Source organism: Heliconius melpomene, chromosome 5 (genome assembly GCF_056956725.1).
Source record: "Heliconius melpomene rosina isolate 202511_hmr_F chromosome 5, ASM5695672v1, whole genome shotgun sequence".
NCBI classification, from domain to species: domain Eukaryota; kingdom Metazoa; phylum Arthropoda; class Insecta; order Lepidoptera; family Nymphalidae; genus Heliconius; species Heliconius melpomene.
In genome coordinates, this window is record NC_140393.1 from 1,680,984 (window position 1) to 1,700,701 (window position 19,718).

At 31.8% G+C, this 19,718-nt stretch overlaps 1 protein-coding gene across 1 annotated transcript in view; it reads right to left on the reverse strand.

The window, feature by feature from the left end:
- f (espin protein forked) overlaps positions 1–19,718 on the reverse strand; it is a 74,837-nt gene that overhangs the window by 53,976 nt on the left and 1,143 nt on the right. The gene's annotated exons all lie outside the window — the stretch shown is intronic.

A 19,718-nucleotide genomic window follows, 5' to 3' on the forward strand; every position in this document is an offset into this window, starting at 1 on the left:
GCGTGTTGAGTGGCAGAACTCAATGCCGCGCTTTGCCTCCACACCAGAGCGAAGAAATGAAAATATAAACGTAAATAAATATTTCACTTCCTCGAGTGGGGATCGAACCCACAACTGTCGCGTTACAGCCATACCCTTGTGCTGCTGCGCCACTATGACCACGGCTAGAGCATTTGCTCTAGCTCAAGCTCTTCTTTCTATAAGAAACCTCTCTTAAAAAAAGAATAAGATAATTCAACAAGAACCAATACTGCCACAAACCATTAACTAAAAGTAAACAAACCATAATCCACTTTGTATTCTATCAAAGTTTTCATAAATAGTATTTAAGAAAAGTAAAATTTCAATATGTCGTGAGGCAGTGATGGGTGACGTAAGAGAGCACGAAATAACGATACTGAACCGTACGAAGATGGCACGCTATGTTCTAACAGATCCACCTCATCATGACAGGTTTTAATGAAACACTGATTGCATTGCCTTATCAATTTTTATAAGAAAAAGTAAAAGTAAAGTTTCCAGTTTCTTTTCCAGTTCGACATGCTTAAGAGTTTTAGTCGGAGATGATGATGAAAAATTGCAGAGAAAATAATCTCAAACAAAAAAGACATTCTAAATACATATTAGTTACGTTATGCTTACAGCTTTACGCTGTATCCCTCATACACCTGGGTAGCTTGACAGAGGAAACCAGTGCTAAGACACTCTGTTTCCCATTTTCCTCGAGTGGGGATCGAACCAATAACATATCGCGTTGACAGTCACACGCACACCTGCGCCACGACAAGTCTAAATGCAATAACATCTCATATAGATATTACTTAAAATACCGTCCCTTGTTAACATTTTTTAAAAGTTATTTTTTTCCAATTAGAAAAATTCTTAAAACAGACGTATATCTTTTTATCACTTCATTATTATAAATAAAAACAATTAAAAAAAAAAACAATGTTACCAACATTTGAACACAGTGGTGCGAGAACGAATCGGTCATCTGTTTCCGGCGGAAGTTGTCCAACAGCCATATTAGGAACAACGCTACTATAATATACCACATTACAAGTCACCTTAGGGTCAAAAATCACAGAGTAATTATGGCGTTTACATTAAAATTAATATGTAAACAAATATAAAACTGTATACACTATAGGTTTATTGTGAACGAAATGCAAACATATTGTGAAAGCAGTATAAGAAAGACGACGCTTCAATGCTTTGTTGTTAGATTCTCAGTAACGTACCAGTACTGCAGTGGCGCTGCAGTCGTTAGAAAACAGTAATAAGTGCGTAAACTGTGAGTGAGTTTTACTTAAATAAACATATATACATACATATATATCTCTAATGCACCTTCTGATAATGACAATGGTTGTCAGTTTTTTGTGTCGTATGATCGATTTGAGATATTCTTTCTTGTTTTCATTTTTTTTAATAGATAATATATGTGACATACTTGTATATGTCATAGAGTTTTATTGCTGTATATGTATACTACAACCTAATTAACAAATATTAAAAAACAAATACTCCATTTACAATTTCTATACACATTACTAAATAAACAAATAAAAAGATAAAGAGCAATAAATACATAAAAATAGGTAAAAAATTCAATAATAAATATATAAGTAATTATTAGATAAGTTATAGCAAATTAATTAGAAAAAGATTTAAACATAATGAAAAAAGTATATAAAAATATCTATATTAAGATTACTCTGTACATTTAACTGAGCGTATAATATTTTTGGAAGTGAAATTGTTTAAGCTCGAATCAATTCTAATTTGACAGTTTTTTACAATTACAATCTTTTTTTTAAAAAAAAATAGTGTTCTAATAGATCATTATAATAAAATGGTAATAATTACGGTATCGGGTTATTTATTATTATATTATTATTTGTGAGCATCGAATCTTTTATTATATAGCTATCAGAATTAAGAAATTAAAGAAAAAAAATTAAAAAATTATGATACAATACTTATCACAAGATGAATATAAGCTGTATTTCAACAAGTTAAATTAACTTGTTGAAATACAGCTTATATTATATTATAATAAGACAAGTGCATATTACATTACGTTAAGTAATAGTGTAATAATATCCAATATCTAACACTCGATGGCACTTTCACAAGCTTTTACTTATAAACTTCAAGGCTCTTCTCATCAGCGTTAGAAGCCATATCACAAGTATAGCACCAATATGGATACTTTTTTTTAAATATAGAAAGGCAGCTTCACCCTTTTTCGCAGTTTAGGGTAGACAAATAGAATGTTGTGTCATAACACTCTGTTCACCACTTTCCAACTGAATGTGCGGGGCAATGAAAGTAATTTATTCTCCCGAATGGAGATCCAATCCATAACTAGCAGACGATATCCCATCGGTGCCCAATGCTGATCTTATACCCTTTTTATCATCAATCTCGATAAAGTAATATAAAATAACAGAAGGTAGAGGCCATCGTAGCGTAGCGGAACAGTATCTGTTAACGCGACGGTTGTAGGTTCGATTCCTACTCGGGGAAATGATTTTTTTTATTCCTTCACTGTTGTAAGTAGGCACTGCACGACATTAAGACCGTCACTCAACACGAAATGACCTAAACATTAGACAAAAAACTTGTATCCTAACATTGGGTGCACTCTACCTCCAATTCAATTAAATTCATATTATAAAGAAGCTGTAAATTATGACTTCTAAAAAGCAGCGCCATCAAGAGCTTTAAAAGGTAAACATATATGTATGTAGTAATAACAAGTAAAACACAATACTAGTAGAGTATTCGTAACATGTTTTACTCACGTTAGATGGTAGCGCTGCGCACGCGCAGGTTACGCACGTCTATTTCATAATTCATTGTCTACACTTTTTTATATTTTTGTACTGTATTTTTATTTTGGTTGTATTGTTTTTATTGTATTTAAATATGTACTTTGAAATAAGTTGAGAATTTATATTTAAAGAAAACTTCTGTCTGATATAATAATTTATTTGTTTGGAGTAAAGTTAGCCTGATATTAAAACGTTAACAAGTAATAAATTAATAAGGATATAATAACTGATATAACATTTAAAGTATCGAAGCCAGTTGTGGCGCAGAGGCACAAGGGTGTGACAGTCACACAACGGTTGTGAGTTCAATCCGCACTCGAGGGAATGAATTATTATTTTGTAAATATTTCCATTCCTTCGCTCTGGTACCAAGGCAAAAACTCCAAAATTCGGCGGAAAGTAGAAAACAGAGTATCTTAACACTAGCTTCCCGCTGCCAACCCTGCTGTTTGCAGAATATAGCGTGAAGCTGATCTAATTTAGTATATATTTATATAGAACTACAAACCCGTCGTTCGATCAATAACCCATGTTTACACCTTAAATAATAACAAACATTCACAAGTGGAACAAAGCCACAATAAAAACTAAGTGAGGATTCGCGATCAACATTTCTATGCAGCCGACCTAGAAACCATCGCAGTATTAAATGAGAGACGTCACGATTAAAGAGATTGTAATAAAAATTAATGAATATACAAATAGTAAACTTTCTAAAAGCGGAAGAAGATATGTGTGTATGTAATTTTATGTTTAACGTTTTCTTAGAACTTATAAAGATGAAGTATGACGCATATAAAAAATCTAGAGATTTTAGAGTTTATATTGGATTCTAGACGCAATACCACTAAAGTATCTTTATCAACTTTATCCCGTCATTGTCATATATGTAACATTATCGGCAGAGAATAGACACTCCGCTCTCCATTCTCACCCTGAAATTGAAACATTCTATGTTGACTGGAGGAACTCAATATTGTACTTTGTTTCCTTAGAGCAGGAATGAGAAAAAAATAACAATAATTAATTTCTGTAAGCTTAAACCGAACCTATAACTATCACGCACAGATGCTGCCCCACTACCCTACGATAACATATATAACATACCATATCTTATATATACTAGCTTGGCTTTTCTTGATGTGAATAACCTTAAATAATATATTTTACAAAAGCAGAAGTAGACGCCATTACTTTTATTAAAATACTAGCGGCCCGCGCGCGGTTTGACCCGCGTGAACTATGTTATTATTAATTTCTGTCTCCATGACTATGTCCTAGTGACGTCTATGCAAAATTTGAGACTCCTAGCATTTGTAGTAACGAAGTTTCATACAAACTTTCAACCCCAAAAACAACCCCTTAGAAGTCAAATATTGCAAATTCCCGTCTTAGCGAGTACCTACGTCCTATAAATAACTCCTATGCAAAATTTGAAATTCCTAGGACATGTAGTTTCTGAAATTTCGTGATGAGTGAGTGACCTTTCGATTTTATATATATAGATAAGTACTTTTTGAAAGCTAACATTTGGAAAACTTATTATACATAGGTATGTTATTACTATTATCTGTAAAGGTATATTTATTAATTTAGGGGAAAATCTTATGTAAAAAGTCATTTTTGTACACCAAAAGAATATTTTACATCAAGAAGGTTAGAATGTTCCTAACCTAGATGTTCAGTATACGGTTAACTGATGGAGCAATTTCATTAAATGAGTATTGACTGACCAATATTGTACGTGGTATGTATATAATAAATAATACCTACTTTTTTATCAATTATTACTGAAATATTAAAGTAATTATATAAACAATTGTATATAATTGCAACTATGCTTGTAATTAATTGTATATAATTCTTTATTCATTTTATAATTATATAATAAAAATATTATATAATTATAAAAGTAAATAAAGAAATCGATATTACGTATTATTCAGTATTTTATAACTTATTTATATCTCGTAGCTGTAATCGATTAATTTAGATTTTAGAACATAAAATTTTTCAAAGATAAGTAAATCGATTTTAGATATGAATAAAATATATTATCTGTATTGACATATTGAGGTTAAACATTTTATTTCATTTTTAATTTATATTTAATCACTCTATTGGACATTTCAAAATGTAGATTAATGTCTTAATTCAGACATCATGGTAATAAAATTGCCTCTTCTCTTTGAGAAATATAGCATCAAGAAAAATAACATACAAATACATTATGGACTATCGTCCAGCTGGTGACTTTGCTTGTGAAATATTATTTTGGTAGTGTCTGATAAAATTAATGTATCAATTTTGTAGAACTAAATACTTTAAATTATTATGACATTTTTAACTATAAAAAGATTGATATAAAACACAAATGGTTGGAACTCTTCAGAGGTTATTGAAAACCATTCCAGGGTGGTTGGACGGTTTCCGAGAGGCGCAGGTTTTATTCCCGCTTCGTTCATTTGGGGACGATCTAAATGGGAATATTCCTAAGAGGGAACCTGCTTGCTCTACTATGTGCGGGATACAATTGAAACCCATGTTTTGAAAATTATAATACTTTATTTCTTTCATATCCTAAGCCTATTTGGCTTTTTGCTTCGAAATTAAAATATGTCGTGCATTCCATGTAGTGTAAGTCTAATCGACGGCAATTTCACCATAACGGTGCTCTGACGAGCCGATCATACGCTCCCAGTAAGTAGCTTACACTAAATTATTACTATTTACTAAGTAACTGAAATACTTTAAATATTCTATTACACTTAAAACTAGAATGTCTGTTTAGATTCTAACTGTGGAAATGTGGAAGATTAGAAAATATTGTAGCAATATACAAATTATATTTTTTTCTATTTTTTATGGGAGTTTTTTTTTATTTAATATTTTTAATTTTTCGCTCTGGTAAGTAGGAAAACTGCAAAGAGCTCAACTCGCAAACCCTCGAGCGGGGGGAAGAGGGGAACGGAGTGCCTTAACTCTCCCTCTGCCTTGCTATATATGGAGATAGCAAGGCAGAGAGATATGCTATATACGGGATACAGCATGAACTTGAAAAAAAAACATCCTACCTAAATATTCGCTAGTTTAACTGCAAATTAGCACAAAAGCGTAACGGAATGTTTTATCAAACGCTTCTCCCTTCCACCCCAAAAAGTACAAAAAGTACTAAAAAAAAAATTAAAACCCCCTACATTATACTGTTATAAACATATTACTCTGATTTATGGCTCGCAACGAGCTGTCATTAGCATATCGATTTATTCATGTCATCGATCGTGATCGCGCGTGTTTGAAACACCATACTCTATTTACCCGTGTGTCTTTCACGCACGTTCTCTATGTTCCTTTTTATGTATATTAGGTACATGATGATGTTTTTGTATCGAGTTATTTATCACTAATATCGATTTCTCGTGGTTTCTAGTTAGTGTTCAGTTCAAATACAAAGAAATATCGATAGTCATATAATAGGTTTTAATTTAGCATATTTTGTAAATAGGTAATACTTACGAAATATGCTAAATTATTTATAAAATTTGGCAAATGAAAACGCAATGCTTGTAAGTGCGATCTAAGCAATGTTTATATTTAAATGTTATGTTCATTTCCCCGCTTTTACATACAAAGCGCGGTGCTGGGTTCCATCACTAAACTTATTAATTATTGCTTATTGAAAACTAAACAGTGCGTGGGCGTATCTTAACTCATTGGAAAATCATATTTTTTATTATCTTATTTCAACAGTGTTAATCTGGTCATAAGCCTGTAAAACCCTTCATCGTGATAAATTAAATATATGGACCGTTTATTTTGAGAGTGGTGTAAGTCCATTTTCTTTTGTTTCGAGAAAATTAAAGGTTAGTATGTCGATGATTATGAAATTTCATTTACCGACCGATTTTAAGTTGTTCAAAACATGGGTTTTTTTGAGAAATTAAATATGGACTAGTCATATATAAAAAAATTAGATTAAATTAAGCATGAATTACGTGATAGCTCATTTTTCTCAAAAATGGACTTACACCACTTTCAAAATAAACGGTTCATATATTGCTTTTGCGTTTAACTATAACTAATATAAGTGCATATTTTGCTATTTTACAGACGTAAAAATATAACTTATCAAAGTTATTAATAACCTACTCCAGGAATACTATATTATAGATATATATTATTGATAAGAAACAAATGAATATTAAAAATATGGTTACAAAGTATCAAAAAATCTTACATTTCTAGTTATAGAGTGTATAATCCAGCCTACTGCGTAGAGCCCGTCCCGAAAACAACCAGAGCGTGCCCACTGTTTTTATTCGAACCGTACATTAATTGCTATAAAATGGCGATCAAATAGCGATAATATGTGCAATGTGCATGTTATGTTAAAATTATCACCCTTTTACCTAATAGGTAAGTGAATTTTGCAATATTTCAAAAGATTTTGTAGAGATGTATAATTTCTTCGTGATATCTTGATTTTTAAGTAAACTGCCATGACGTAACGTGTTTTGTTTTTTATGTATCAGGCTAGATACTTATAATAATTCTACTAAAGTGTGAAATTACAAAATATTTTAATTAATTTAGCTCAATTTCCGTAATTTAACAATTGTATATTTTTTTCTATAGCAATATCTCTACAAGTCATTTTAATTATTAAAAGTTAAATTTTCTACTGTCAAATGAATATGCTTAAAACACACAAACACACTACATTAATATACTTAGAAATATATTAGGAAGAAACGTGACATTTATTTAATAAATGCATATACTCGTACATACTCGTATATAAATTGCGAAAATTGCGTAAAAGAAAAAAAACATTATATACAAAGATTAACTTAACATTACTGTAAATGAAAGAAAAAAAATATTCAAACTCTCTACAATTTGCATAAATAATTCATTAGTAAGATTTTTGAATGTCTTAGCGGTGACTCTACTTACTCAGCTGAGCGAAAACTTGAATTTCTTTTAAAAAAATTGCAAAAATTATACTGAACAAAAGGAAAGTCATCATATGTTAGATTTTTTTTAATTAATCTGTAATATTAACCATTTTTTATAATTATTCAAATATTAGAGACTATGAAGCCAATTTTGAATGACGGAAAAAAATCCGCGGTCTTTCTTGCAAGAGCGGGGAAATGAAAATTACTCATTCCTCCAAGTGAAGAAGGAACCCATTATTATTATATCTATGTCATTATTATCGAGTCGAACTTTTATTTCACTGTAAATATAATCTATTCATAAGCGAGAACCGAATTTACTACCACCACGTATCACCTAATATTTCCTAATTACGCAACGATAGAGTCGTGGTGGGAGGTGAAAACTAACTAAATATTAATAATTAATTGCATACATTAATATTATTATTGAAACTCCTTAAAGCTTATAATTCTATAACTGCATTATAAATCATTGTTATAGCACTGTTCCGTATTTTTATTTATTACTTTTGGCTAATTCGGTGTGTTAATACAATAAATAAAGCGAAAAGCAGCAAATTATTGCTGTTACGACGATTTTTACATTATTCATATACAAATTGCTAGTATCATACAATAATACAGACAATACAGCGTATCGTTGCTTAAAGAAATTTATTGCTTCGAGTTGGGATTGAACCCACAATCATCGTAGAGTCAGACACTGATTCTTTATGACCTCAAAATTGAACTAATAATCTTACATTTTTCTGTAAACAAATGAGAACTAATTTTGAAGAAATGAACTAATTGGCATTTTCCTCGCTCTGGGAACGGAGCAAACCGCGGCGTTGAGTTTCGCCACTCAACACGTAATGCCTCTAGAATTTAGCAGAAAATGAGAGATGGAAGGGTCTTGAGATTAAGTTCCCAGGTTCCCTGTGCATATTCTGTTATGTGCGGGATAGCCCGTGAAGCAATGAAAAAGAAGATAAATATTTTATCTGTACTAATAAACACAACGGAAACATATTTTATTAATCATTTAGCACATCCCTATTAAGAAATATTAGATTAGATACAGGTTAAAAACTGTAAACTTATAATGATTATATCATTTGCCCAACGGTTTTCATAATCTCGTATCTAGCGTAACGTTCCTTTGCACGCACCCGTCAGTTTTGTTTATGAACCACCTGTCACTTGTTGGCGAACACTCCATTTGATGTATTAATGAGGAAGAAGAAATTATTATTTTACAAGAAGCTAAAATAATAATTGATAGAATAATAGTAATGATAATAATATATCAATTTTAATCTAGTGTTACGATACCAGAGCGACGCGACGATACAAAAATATGAAATATTTCATTTCCTCGAGTAAGAATCGAACCCACAACCTGTCACGTTTACAGTCACACTGTGTACCTCCGCGTTACTACTGGCTTCAATATATAAAAACTATCTTTTAAAAATATTTCCAATAAATTTATCTTTTATAATATTTCTTAAATATAAGTAGTATTTGTAAGGATAATATAATTTAAAGCTTTTTACAAAAAGCTTGAACAATTAAGTCTTAGTGCTTATTATCTTTAATTTTATCATACAAAAATAACATATAGAACAATTTAATAATTAAGTTTAATAGAATATGTCTACAAAACAATATAATATAATAAATTTTGTTTATCTTATTAATTTAGAAACAAATGTAAACAAACTCACCAGACAAAATTGCAATCCAACAAAATCGAAATCACATCACACACAGCACAGATATAACAAAAATCCACATAAACTTTAAAAAATATATCTTTGCTATTTTATAAATTAAAAAAAGAACAAAAATCGAATTCTAAATTCAAATGAGCGGTCATCAACGCGCGTTTGTGACTTCAGTCGGCCGGCGAATGCCGTGATCGTCACAACACGTATAGCACGTTACGTAGCGGTGTTACGGTAATATTTAAATATTAGTAACATAAATTCCGTGTGGAATATACTATTATTTATATCCGTCTTTTGACCTTTCTATAGATTCGAATTGATTGCAATTTCGTTCTGTTTTATTATCCATTTGCGTATTTTCTATTTATTGATTGAAGTAACTTTCTTTATATTTTTATTAACAATATTTTACTTGAGTTTACGTAGAACATTAGTAAAATGGATAGATTGCAGGTTAACTGGCGGAACTTAACGCCGCGCTTTGCTTCGACACTAGATCCAAGAAATTAGAATAATAAATACATGTATTTCATTTCCTGTGGGAATCAAATGCACAGCCTGCCGCGTTACAGTCACACGCTTGTACCGCGGCACCACGACTGACCTCATGCATGATACTCTGCATATACTCTGCATATATAAATAAATATTTAAATTCATTTATTCCTGAAGAAGGGTAAAAAACCGGAAGTATGAGTTAAAAGTATCTCATTTTATATTTAGATTTTTTAGATATACAAAAATGTAACCAATCAACAGAGGAAGGAAGTACGTCATACTTATACATCAAAATAATTACTGTACCGGAAATACAGAGTTTATTCTCACGCAATTAGTTAAACAATTAAATACATATAATATTGCTTGGATATTTTAAGTATTCGTAATATATGTATAACTTTGGAAAGATATATTTAACAACTCAACAAATTTAAATTTAATCTTTTTTTAGTTTATTAATATTATATTATTTTTGACTTCACACGCTGTATCTCGTATATAGGAAGGCAGGAAGAGTGAACCTAATTTTAAGAGAGTTCTTTCCCTATTTTTCACTCAATTTTCGAGACATTACGTATTGTGTGATAAAACTCAACACCGCACTTTGTCTATATACCAAATCAAGAACAATGACAAACAATTTATCCCCCGACTCCAAACCGAATCCACTACCGTCGCGTGCCATTGAAACGCACCAACGAATATAGATTTTAAATTTAATTTAAACAACTTTCGTACTGGTATATAGATTTAATTTATGACTAAAACCCATATTCTTATTAATTATGTTATCAATAAAAGCCTGTCGTCTTTAAAATAATGAAGCTACATAACAATCTCCGTAATGTAACGTAAGCTGTTAGAACGAGTATCACAAGTGGGGATTATATATTGCGAAATACAAAGTTGCTATTAAAATTATATGTGTTTTTTGTCTATTAAGTAATACATTCTAGAACATGTAATGGTGCAGTGGGTTAGTGTGTATATTTATATGTGATTGTTCTTGAATGAAAAATTCAAGATTGATTACTTAACATTTTTTTTTTCAGTTTTACGCTGTATCCCACATAGAAGCAGGGTAGGCAGAACCTAATGTTAAGGCACTCTGTTACCCATTTTCTGCCAAATTATATAGGCATTGCGTGTTGAGTGGCGGAACTAAACGCCGAGCTTTGCCTCGACTCGTGACTGGGGTTCGAATCAACAACCTGTCGCGTTTGTAGGGCACAAATGACTGCAAATGCTAGGACTGGGGTCAAATTTAATAAATTTTTATCACCTAACGCCGTCAAATAAAATGAGAAAATATTAAAAAAACAGAGTAACATACCATTCTCTGATACCAGAGAAGTTTAAAAACAAAAAAAAATTGACGCCGTGTTTATTTGACGAAACTGAATGGGAATCGAACTCACAATAAAACACGTAGAAAAATAACGTAAATGTCGTTCTAGTTATAATCAGGTTCAGGTGGTGGCTTTCATCATGCCCATAAGAAGATAATATCAACAACAAAACAAGAAGTAACAAGTTCAACAATATGGAATGGGATATTTATTTAGAAATTGGATTATAATAGAAAATGTTGAAAAACCGGTACTGCCACCAGTCACGGGAAAGTATTGTTTACTTACTTCTTCACTGTGACGTGTTTTATTTAGATGTCACTTTTAGTGATAACTTTTTTTTTTTGCACGCTGTATCCCGCATATAGCGAGTTAGTCAGGGGAAACTTCTTTCTCTGCTTACCGCCGGAAATTGCGAGTTGAGTGGTGGAACTTAAGCTGTGCTATCCTATGTACAAAAGATAAGATTTTTTTTAAAAGAAAAGTAAGAAAAAATAATCTTATTTTATTTTCTTGAGCATTACAACCAGGAAAGACTTGATATTGAACTTAAAACATTATTTACCAGACAGAGCACTACTACATTCTATGGATTCATCGTGCGAGTATAGGACCCATCGCCTAACAAGAAGGGGCGTATATACCAGTGCCTAGGACTTGCAATCAGTGGTCTGTAGGTTTAAGGTATGTGTAGGCGTAGGTCTAACTAAAGTGAAAATGATTCTATTAGCGTCCTCTTTTAATTAATTTTAAATATTAATTTATGTTAATTATAGACAAGCCGAGATCGTTCTAAAACCCTAGAATTTTATTTATGTTCACGCTGTATCACTCTATGCCGCATATAGTATGGTAGGCAGAGGGAATTTAGAGTTAAGACACTCCGTTCCACTAGCCTAATTTTCCTAGCTAATTAGCCTAATTTTCGTTACGTGTTGAGTGGTGGAATACAAAAGCCGCGTTTTATGTTGATACTAGAGCGAGGAAATGAAAATAATTTATGTCCCCGAATTAGAATCGAACCTACAACCGTCAATTTACAATTAGTAGGTACACTGCGTCACGATGGCCTCAAAAAAATAGAATGATTTCACTGTATAATTTAAAAAAACATATAATAAATCTTCATATTTGTTATAGAAAGTGGCCAACTACACTTTAAATATACACCCGGTGTTTAAATCACCAAGTAGGTATACTTTTGATTTATTATTATGCTAATTTATGTATAATATGTATATATAATTATACAATATTTTCTTAGTTACGTCGTATACGCAAATGCGTGTGAAAGTAGGGCCGGTTTTTTTTTTAAAGTTATTTTTAGACGTTTATGTAATATGGTCAAAATATATTATATTTATAAAAATCAGCTTTACGTTGTATACTGCACGCAGCAGGGTAGGCAGAGGAAACATAGTGTTAAGACACTTCGTTACCCATTTTACGCCGAAAGTAATTTTATTGATTCTGCACACCGCGTTAATCATTTTAAGAGTTCCGTATCTTTTAAGGAAAAAAGAAAGAAAGGAAAGTAATAGCCTTAAAAGGGGGTAAAATTTGGTATTGAAGCCGCTAGTTCAAGTGAGGTATCAAATGAAAGTGCTCAATTTCAGGAAAAGCTCGAGACTTTCAATGTTTATAGGGAACCCTCGGTGGACGAACCCGACTTGCACTTGTCCGGTTTTTATACTTAGTGATTCATATCAGAACTCTCAATATAAACACTAATCAAAAAATCATCTATGTAATTATGTATTAAAACTTACGTAATTTCTCTTTCAATCCGATCTTTACTTCCTTCCGTCATTTAAATTTCTTTTTAACTATAAATTACCAATAATTGGTACAGGCTTTAACTTTTAATTAAGTTTTGAAATCTATTACTGATAATATCCGCGCATATCATGTGATGGAAGTTAACCGTAAAACTATAAAAAAATTAAAATATAAAGTTCCCTTGAAAACTTAAAAAAAAAAACGTTTCCACGAACATTTATGATCAAAGCGAAAGCCCAGGCCCATTTCATAAAATATCTCTAGACACTTAGATATTTAGAACGTTTTATGTATCATACAAAACTGCTAGTGCCTATTACATAAGATAAATAAAATTGATATACGCGCCATCTAGTAGTGAGTGGATAAACTTCAAGGCACTAAAAGTATAGTGTTTACATTTAGTTACTATAGTTCATAGTAGATGGCGCTAGAAACAATTAATGCGTGCATATGGAATACATAATATTCTTTAATATTTTTGGTTTTGTATTTTGGTTATGTTAAATACTAGTATAATAAAATTTGGGTAAATTTTAAATACTTTACTTATCATTATTACACATTTATGACGAGATATATAGATCGAAAGATAGCTGATAACATATAGCGTACACCCCTTCTTATGAGATGCCCCAGGACACCCAAATTTATTTTTTTATTTTTATTTATGTTTTCTACTAATAGTGCAACATATAACTTATATGCATCGGCATAAGGATGAAGAGAAATGGGGGGGAGTTTGGAGGTTAATTATTAGTAACCAAAAATTAATCCTAAAAAATAAAATAAAAGGAACCTTTTCCTTCAAAGCTAAGATCAAGGCCAAGGGATATTTCTCTAAACACGCCCATGCATATTACTTACGCATAAATTGTCTAATAAGGCATAAATAAATCAAATCAATTCAATCAATAATCCTTATCACTTATCCTTCTCATGTTCAACGAAGCAAAATTTTAGAAACTACTTATAAGTACATTAGAATATTATAAAATAATTTTAACGGCACTTTCAAACTCCAAGAAAAGCGATATAATAATCGAGTTGAAAGTGTTTGATATGCTCTGGCAAGCTCTTAAATTACCTATTTAGTCCACAGATTGCCCTTAGCGTGAATCATTTTAGCCATTTACATTGAAACCGCGATGTAAACAATCATTATACTAGAAATAGTCGGTGGTTTTGCTTGGAATTCAATTGCTTTAGGCAATTCATTGTCGTATTCTTTTTAGACAAAGCAATCTATTTATCTATCTATAAATACGTAATTTAAGAAATCTTTGTTTTTAGTGATAAGTGAATTAAAATTAATACGAAATGAAAATGCTGTCATAAAGAAAAAGGAGAAAAATGTTGACATTGGATAAAAAGAAAAAGAGAATCTGACCACCAGGTAAATGAAGTATATTCTAAATTGGAATTCCAATATTTTTTTAACTCCATGCTGTGTCGATTTGTGTTGTTTAGAAAAAGAGCGGGGAAATGAAAATAAATTATTATTTTAAGTGGAAATCGAATCCAGAACCTTGCCGTTAAAATAAGATACTGTGGCACAGGTGGTAGCTTGGCTAGGTAAATCTATATTATAATACACAATTCCTGTCAAAATGAGATTGCACACCAATTTAATAACTAAAACAACTAACAATAGAAAGCCGTAATTCAGCCGCCAACAGGTTCAATCTTCGCGGTCTCGTTTCCAAGATACAGATAATCAATTCTTTTATTCAACAGATTATATAATAGTTAATACTGAAACCAATGCAATCCGGCGGCCGACTTTTCTTTAATGATGTAGGAAAAAAATGGTCACACTTATTTTCGGATTTATTTACGTGAGAATTTTTTATTTTGTGATTGTGTGTAATTAATTATAGATATGTACATTTTTTTTCTTGGTGTTTTGAAACGGAAATACATATTTTTTTTAATATACTACTGACAATCGTATTTTTGCTATTGTAGCATAGTAAAGTACGGCCGATGTATTGTGGTCGCCTTAAATTTCGGATTTCTTCCGCATCCGATTTTCTTCTTGTACACTCGAGATAAAAATAATCAATAGTAAGAAAAAATCACAAAATTAATTATGCGCAACCGCCTATACTGCAGCTAACTTCAGTGCGGCCACGAGCACCCGCGTTAAGACGTCTATTTATCTAATTACAGAAGTCGTTTAGTTATGGGTTCCTATTTAGCATAAAAACACAGACAAAACGCGTCAAGTAAATATTATTACAAGAAATCGAATCTTGCCTTTACAAAACACAAATAAAGAAAGGACAGGTTAAAGAAAATTAATTAACTATATTCAATCTTAGATGATAGAGTAAACTAAGCATAAGATAGTACCGGACGTCGGTAAACAAGCAGACAGCAAAATTATCTCGATTTTCTCCGGAAGAATTTGTCAGACACGCACTTACATTGACTACAAGTAAGACGATAAAGTATAGGTTTAATAATTTTAAATGAAACTTCCGTTTGAACGAAAGTTAATTTATATTTAGAAAATAAAGTGATATATAAACCAATTTATTAACTAATAAGTATCGCTAGTTATTTTATTCTTCTTCCACCTATCTTTGACGTTGTTCATTTTCATCGTATCCTAGATAAATATTTTATAACATATAAATATTAAATATAAATTAGGAAGGCCCTCGTGGCTCAGAGGAACAACGTCTGACTGATGATGGTTGTCTGTTCGATCCCCACTGGGGAATGTTTTTTTATATTTCCTCCTTGGTAAGATGAAGTGAGACGTTGCAGTTCACGCAAAACGCAATATCTTGAAATGACGCGGCAAGGGTAAAACAGAGTATTTTGACACTAGGTTCCCTATATCCATAATACACTGCTATATCCAATATGCGGTGTAAAGCTAAATATCGTGTTATCATATTTACAACCTCTCATCTACCTTGAAAAATACATTTAATGAAGAATATTACAATATATTAAATATAAATTAGGAAGGCCCTCGTGGCTCAGAGGAACAACGTCTGACTGATGATGGTTGTCTGTTCGATCCCCACTGGGGAATGTTTTTTTATATTTCCCTCCTTGGTAAGATGAAGTGAGACGTTGCAGTTCACGCAAAACGCAATATCTTGAAATGACGCGGCAAGGGTAAAACAGAGTATTTTGACACTAGGTTCCCTATATCCATAATACACTGCTATATCCAATATGCGGTGTAAAGCTAAATATCGTGTTATCATATTTACAACCTCTCATCTACCTTGAAAAATACATTTAATGAAGAATATTACAATATAAATACATAAATATAATAAAATTTACATATATTTATCTCCCTATTATATAGATATACCTAATAAAATTTTAGTTTGTATTAATTAACCATAAAATCACGAAGAAGCATTATACTCCACCTATTAGTCAACAATCCACCAAAAGCAATTATTTTGCATACTTATTATATGAATTGCTCAACTAAAACAGAATTTCGTGCCTCGACGCCATCTCAATATCTATTTTGAATAATTTTCATATACATTATGCTATTACACTATCATTCCAAATAATTAATAATAATAGAGGCTGTCGTGGCTGTAACGCGATGGCTGTAGGTTCGATCCCCACTCGTGGAAATTAATTATTATTTATTAATATCTTCATTTTTTCGCTCTGGCACCAAGACAAAAGGTGGACGTCACTCGCCACTCAACATGCCGCGGAAAATGGGGATCGGAGTGTATTAACACTAAGTTCCCTCTGTCTATCCTGCTGTGTGCGGGATACAGCGTGAAGCTGATTATTTCCAAATAATAGGGTCAGAAATGGCCACATCGTTAATCAAAAGTAATTTTACAGTTTTCAAGGTGATGTAACGAAATGGTGTTTTTATATTACGTATACATCATCAAAAGAAGTTAATAACAATGAAAAATTTTCACGTAATCGAGAATGTAATTTGTAGTGATTACTAAATGTTGAGATAGTGGGTTCGAATCACGAAACATGTTTAAGAAGTAATAATGAGGTGTCAATGAAATCAAATAAAGAATACAACATTCCTTAATTAAGAAAAGAGGCTTCCCACTGTATGTCTCGTTTATATAGTAGGGTAAGCACAAGATAGTGTCAAGACACTTTGCTCTCCACTTTCCGCCCGAAATAGAGGCCATGGTGTTGCAAACGAGAGTGTATTACCGCGTTTATTAGCGATCCGTTCCTCACTAGATGGAATGAATTATTATTAAGCAAATATAATTTTCAAAATGTATATTAACATTACTGAATAACTATAAGCATATCTACTTCCACTTATTTGCTCTAAGTTCTATTTTATTTCCTAAATAATTACTATTTCGAGAAAAAAATATATAAAATTCTTCTTCTTCCTCCTGGTATTAATCCCGGCTATTGCCAGGGTCTGCCTTCCTACTGAACCTACTCCACTTTGCACGGTCTTTTGCGTCCTCGGTGGTTAGACCATTGGCTCTCCTGTCCTGCATCACGACATCCAACCAGCGCTTCCTTAGGCGTTCGGTAGGCCTCACTCCAGGAACTGGTACAGCAAGGCACTTGCATCCGACATAGTTTTTAGGCCGACGCGACGCGAAACGTGGCCAGACCATCTCAGGCGAAAAAAAATATATAAAAGTAACCTATAATAACCACACTAGCCTATAAGGCTATTATAATAAACACTCAGCGGAAAATTGCGAAATGAAAACAAGCTTTTGAACTTTGTATAATAAAACAACATAGTAGCTGTTAACTTTCAAATAGTGCGTGCAACACAAAATTAGTATAATTATTTACATACATACTTAAATATATGTAAAGTTATAATTTATATGTAATGCTATATAGCTTCACTATGTATCCTAGGGAATCTAGGAACCCAGAGTTGAAACACTCCCTTCCTATTAGGACAGTAGTGTCCTAATAGGTTCCCCAATTTCTTCTGAATTCTGAATTCATTGCATATTGACTTGCGAAGCGCAACGCCTGACACTAAGTTCCCATAACCTGCACATATTCAACATGCACCTAAAAAAATTAAATAAATAAGACTCCTATTCATAGTAATAATTTAATTATTATGAATTGGCAGGATACAGTACTGGTACCAATGCTATCTTATTTACAAGATCGATCTAGAGAAATTGCTTATAAAGACTGTGATTAATATTATATCGACAAACAAGATTGTTCGGAGGAAGGAAATAAATATACTTGGCTATCGACTTGTGAAGATAAAATAATGAACCTAATCAATGATATATGAGCTCAGTCGTGGCGCTGGGACACAGGTGTGTTGCAATGACCGCGACAGGTTGTGGGTTCGATTTTCACTCAAGGATATACCAAGTGCGGCGTTGAGTAACGGAACACAACACACAGTGAAAGAACAGAGTATCTTATCACCAGCTATGTTCAAACAGCTTGGCAAACCCGTAACTTCTGTGATTATTTTTCAAATGCCTTTTCCACTGGGTCATTACGTGATGCTATTTGACCTGGTCTAGTTGAAATAAAACACGGCGTTAAGTTCAGCTATTAAAATAGTAATGTTTTAATGTGAAAGGAAAGATCTGTCGTCATATTCTCTGTTTTAATCTTAGTAAATAAATATAAATCAATAATTAGTTAAATAAATTTCATGCTAAAGTTCTTTAAAGTTAAACACTTCTTTGGATAACTGTAAAGTGTCATATTATGCTCAGGACTGTATGGGTTCGATTCTTAATCGACGAAACTATTATATTAAATAATTTTTATTATCTCGGTCTCTTAACAAACAAAATATATGTCATTGAGATACATCAACAAGTACATACCTACGTAAAGTCTACATAAATAAGTTAAAAACTAAAAACGGAGAGTATAAGCACTAGCTTTTCCCCATCAACCGCTAATACGCTAGATACGAAAGCTAAAAAAAAATTCTAGGTCTAAAAATGTATTGATTTTTCAAGACCACTGATCATTAGATACTTCTATAGCAGCGTTAACGTGTTGTTTACGCTTTGCTGACTGCTTCCCATTATTCATTTTCTTGGAGGTCAATATCCTATAAACGTATCCTAAGGCGTTAGATTTAACTTATAGAATATATTTTAAAAAGTTCAATTTTAATTTATTTTATATTTATTTTTTAGAAAAAAACAATGTTATTTTTTATTTTATGGAGCTTTTAATATTTATTTTAAGAAATCGTAATCGATCTTCAATAATTATTATACACCATTACACTTTTCTGCATCTGTTATATAATCTATATTTTTGTGTCACTTTCAAAAAGAAAAAAAAAAGCACGACCATAAGACAGAAAAAAAATGAATATTAAAATGAGGTTATTGTTTATATCCCACATAACTGTTCTCGATATCCCAGCAGTATTAGAATACCGCGATGGTAACGCACGCGCTTCCGCTTCGCTGATTTTGATGCAATTTTTCTATTGCATACGCAGACATCTATGCTTGAGCAAAGGAATTTGACACGATTTCAAGTTTAATAAGATTTTTTTGCCAACTTTGTTGTAAAATGCAAATGGTTGCAGAAATGCGCAACAGTTTCGACGTTTACGTG